The sequence below is a fragment of the Entelurus aequoreus genome, linkage group LG07 (genome assembly GCF_033978785.1).
Source record: "Entelurus aequoreus isolate RoL-2023_Sb linkage group LG07, RoL_Eaeq_v1.1, whole genome shotgun sequence".
NCBI classification, from domain to species: domain Eukaryota; kingdom Metazoa; phylum Chordata; class Actinopteri; order Syngnathiformes; family Syngnathidae; genus Entelurus; species Entelurus aequoreus.
The window spans coordinates 50,737,120-50,742,035 of NC_084737.1; the positions used below are offsets into that span (position 1 = coordinate 50,737,120).

Here is a 4,916-nt window from a genome sequence, read left to right on the forward strand (position 1 = left end):
GGACCTTCTGCCAATCAACAGCAGGTGAGGAAAAAACACAGCGCTCAACGGGACAAGCAGGAAATGGAAACAAAATAAGAGCACTGATGGGAAGTAAATACAAAACAAAGAAGCACAAACAGAAATGAAGTGACAGATCGTCACAATTGTGCTACAAACATGACACTACTACCATGAACGTATCGGGTCGAATGCAAAGAAAGGCGGCGGAAGAGGTTTTTCGAAGGAATTTTCGGACGAAAATCATGGTAACAAAACTTTTTAATGTCTCAAAGTTCATTCAAAAGGCTCTGTGGATCGAGTGAAGGAGTTTTATATCCAAAGGAAAATACCGTTCATGCTCCGGCTGATACTGTTCCAGATTAAGGTTGCTATTGTTCTGGATTATTTTGCCAGTTTTGTGGAAAGTGAATTAGTTGGCTTGCACAAATGCAGCGTGAAGAGGTTTGTGTATGCTCTATTATTTGCCTTTAATATACCTGCTTCATTCTCTTTCATCTCATTCGTATTTTGTTTCTGGAGTCCGAATTAAGGCCACATTTTACCTTTCCCTACCTACCTTCCTAAATAAATTTTTGTAAATGTGTTTTTTTTCTACCATCGATGCACTTCAAAATGTTTTGTTCTTTTAATTTGTGAAGCAAATAAACAGTATCCTCTTCTTTACAATTGTTGCTATGTTTTTATTCAATGGTATCTGCTTCCCGGTTGTATCCCGCACGTTGAGACTGACGCATGCGCGATACGAAGTGTCCCCTCCTGCTGACACCCCCTCAAGAGATCTGATTTCTAACCGCATAATCCAGGTGTGTTAGTCCAATTTTTCAAAAACCAAACACGATCGGATTAAGGTGTTTCCATGGGTTGTAGGAGGCTTATTTAAAGCCAAACTATTTGAGAAATTGGACTAATTTAGTGCGTGGACACGTACTGACTGACTCCCATTAGCTACATTTTTGGCTGACTTTTTTTACGAGTGCGAATGAATATACAAAAAAAGACACATGTGTTCTTGTTTTACATAAGGATTGCAAATGATAAGCAAAATTCCCCCAAAATTCCAGTACCCCTGTAACAGTGATATTACAGCATACAAGTATCTAGTAGAGTTCTGACAGAAGCACACAGTCTGACGCTCTTTTTAAACTTTATTGCTGACCTTAACACGGCACAGCGCTAGGCTAACCAGTAGCCACTGTTGCTACACGATCAGTACCAGAAGATACGAGCGATCCACGCATGCGCAAAAACGACATTACTTCCTGTGAACTTGTTGCACGGCAGTTACGTTTGTGCACGCCCCCGTCACTGTTACCTAGGTTTTCTCTATTTTTGTTTAGTATTTTGTATTTCAATACAAATGTAATATAACACATTACATACTAAACAAACATTATTTAAAAATACAGTAACTGTCTTGGTACCAATATCGGTTGAAATGTAAATGATACCCATCCTTACACAGTGGTCTGCAAGTCTGCCTCACAGGAAGGAAATTGAGGATTTGAATCTAAGTGGAGTTTGCATGTTCTCTCTCTCTTTCTCTCTCTGTGTGTGTGTGTGAGCAAGATTTGTCTTCAAGTAGGCCTACTCCAGCTTCCTCCCACAACCCCAAAACATGCATGTTAATCATTGGAGACTCTAAAATGTCTAGAGTTGTGAACGTGACTCTGAAAGGTTGTTTATTCATGCGTGCCCTGCAGTGCCGGCCCAAGCCTCCATGGGGCCCTAAGCAAAATTTGATTTTGGGGCCCTCTATTTCTGCCAATAATATTGATTGTTGATCATTCACACACCTACTATAAACTCATTGCGGCTCTGGCAGTGTTGTTTACATTATCCTATTGTCAGCCTGGTATGTCTTTACAAATGACATGTGATTTATAAAGATATGGGGGTGGCCCAGTTAAGAACATAAATAATACCAATGAATGAACGAATGATGTCCAGAGTGCCACATATGGTTCCTAATCTTAAAATGTAGAAAACATTCAGCTACAAGAGTGGCCTGGGGTTGAACAGTCCAAGTGATAAAGCTTTGTATTTACAGTAAAAGTGTCATCTTGTCTCATCAGTCTTGTACATATTAGTCTTTAATTACTAGTTTATATTTTTAGTTAATTGTTCATATTTAATGTTTACTTTGTACAAAGAGAGCGCAGTCTACTGAAGTTAAATTCCATGTGTGTTAAACATAACTGGACAATAAAGCTGATTCTGATTCACTTTATTATTGCACCTATGTTGACCCAATCCCGCTGTCCCTCGGCTGCCAGTTTTAAGGACTTTTTGGAAAATAATTTGCAGCAAAAGCAATAGACTGCATCTTTACTTCTTGAATAAGTCAGCCAGCTACGCTTGACTTTTTCCCCATTGACTAGCTGTCTGTAGGTATAATGATAATGAAAACTTCGGCCATCATGCCGTTTGGGGAATGAAAAGTTCTCCTTAATAGACAGTGGTCCTCTGATCACCTGCTCAGTAAGGCTGAAACGACGCGTCGACATAGTCGACGTCATCGACGTCATCGACGTCATCGGTTACGTAAATACGTCGACGCCGTTTTTGTGCGTCGACGCGTCGCATATTTACGTCACACTACCGTCATGGCGGAGCGCAAAGCAGACTGTGCGAGCGAGGGGAAAAACGCACGCCAAAAGTCGTCAAAAGTGTGGGAGTATTTAAATACACAGCCTAATAATGTTGTTGTATGCACACTGTGTCGAGCGGAAATGGCCTATCATAGCAGCACAACGGCTATGAACGAACATTTGAAAAGAAAACCATCAACTAGTCAATCGTCCGTGTTAGCATACGTTGTCATCATTACACAAAAACATGAATGTGTCATTTGTATCTGCTAGGGGTGTAACGGTACGTGTTTTGTATTGAACCGTTTCGGTACGGGGCTTTCGGTTCGGTACGGGGGTGTACCGAACGAGTTTCTAAGCTAAAGCTAACTTTAACAAGTTGCTTTGCTCCTCTGCCTCTGTCTCAGCACGCAGCATTGTCCCACCCACACAACCATCTGATTGGTACACACGCAGCATTGTCCCACCCACGCAACCATCTGATTGGTACACACGAAGCATTACCAGCCAATCAGCAGTGCGTATTCATAGCGCATGTAGTCAGCGCTTCAGCGTGGAGCAGATAGGTGTTTAGCAGGTGAGCATCAGGCAGCGGACTCTCCCCAAATGATAATAAACACCTCCCAGTCAACTACTAGTAACATCACTATGAGCCCGTTGACCTTCTAGAAACTTCAACTGCAGCTCAGCTCACTCGCAGTCCTGGCTTGAGGTGAAGGCTACCGGTAATTAGCTCTCAGTTCCAGCCACATCGACCCCTTCTGAGCGCCTATTTTCAGCTGCTGGGAATATTGTAAACATGAAAAGAAGCAAAGCAAGTAGACATGCTAACCTTTCTTCATTACAACTGTTAGTCACTCACTGGAATGAGTAGAATTGGTTATTGTGTACTGTGTTGGACTGGATGTTTATTTTGCACATTTTAAAAGCAATACTTAATGTTTACAGTGCTCCAGAATATTTAGATTGGCACTTTTTTGTATTGGATGTTTATCTTTATTTTTGCACATTTTAGCAAATAAGCAATACTTTCACTTTTGTTGAAATGTTTGCACTGTTGTTACAGAATATTTCGTTTTGCACTTTTTTGTATTGGATGTTTATCTTTATTTTTGCACATTTTAAAGCAAAATAAGCAATACTTTTACTTTTGAAATGCTTATACTATTGCAGAATATTAAGATTTGCACTGGATGTTTACTTTTATATTTGCACATTAAAAATCAAATAAGCTACTTTTAATTTTGTTAAATGTTAAAAGTTTTAAATGTTTACATTGTTACAGAATATTTTGTCATGTTGTTGTCAATGTTGACTGAGTGGCCATACTTTTTTTTTTTGTAAATAAAAGCCATGCCTTTTGAAAAAACTGGCCTACTTTTATTTTTTCATCTTCATTTTAAATAAAATAAAATAAAAAATAATCGGTAAAAGGAAAAATAATCTATAGATGAATCGAAAAAATAATGTATAGATTAACCGATCAATCGAAAAAATAATCTATAGATTAATCGATAGAAAAATAATCGTTAGCTGCAGCCTTACTGCTCAGTCCTGTCTGAATCTGAGAGGAAAGAAGGCCACTCAGCTGGGTCAACTGGCGGAGCTGATGATGGTCCATGGTGTGAAGGGGATGTTGTGGTGGAAGTTGCTGAGGAAGTGACCAAAGAAAGACAATGACTAAAAAAGAAGGACCTATAAGGTCATTAAATTGCACTGTTGGACATAATTATTAATCTCAGAATGTTCTGCAGTACAATGAGCAATTATAAAGGGTGTTTTGCAGTTAACTTACTAGATAAATCAGCTGTGGTTTCAGACATGGAGGGGACAGTGGGCACAGAGGATGGAGGTGTGTGAGAGAGCACTGTAGAGGATGGAGATGGACCTAAGATGAAATACATACATACATACATACAGGCACACATATTAATGAGATACTTTGACTATATTAATTTCCCTTCAGGTGTAATGTTTATACTATGAAATTAAATGTATACTGTATGGTGACAGTCTTTTCCTCACCTGATTCATCACTCACAGTTGAGCCTGAGGATGTGGACTGGCTCTGGGCTAGGGATGTGCGCATCGATCCTGTGGTATCGATATATCGATACTCACACGCTACTCATTTGGCATCACTTTTCTGAAAAAAGTATCGATATAAACCAAAAAACGGCGTGTGGGGGGTGCAAGCATCACTTTCAGATGTTTTTGATGACTTACTTAACTTACTATGTGCTGGGACACCCCTGTACCTGGCAGAGTATAGAGCTGGCCCAGTCACGTCACAGGAGACAGCGAATGAGCGTCGTCAACGTGCAA

At 39.8% G+C, this 4,916-nt stretch overlaps 1 long non-coding RNA gene across 2 annotated transcripts; it reads right to left on the reverse strand.

The window, feature by feature from the left end:
- Positions 1-4,135: 4,135 nt before the first annotated feature.
- Positions 4,136-4,666, reverse strand: LOC133653107 (uncharacterized). 2 transcript variants are annotated; one of them, XR_009826658.1, is made up of 3 exons: positions 4,617-4,666; positions 4,387-4,458; positions 4,136-4,242 (listed from the first exon to the last, which is right to left on the reverse strand). It is a non-coding gene; the product is annotated as an uncharacterized LOC133653107 (long non-coding RNA). The 2 variants fall into 2 exon arrangements; XR_009826659.1 differs by having other exon boundaries at positions 4,387-4,479; positions 4,617-4,664.
- Between the last annotated feature and the right edge of the window lie 250 nt (positions 4,667-4,916).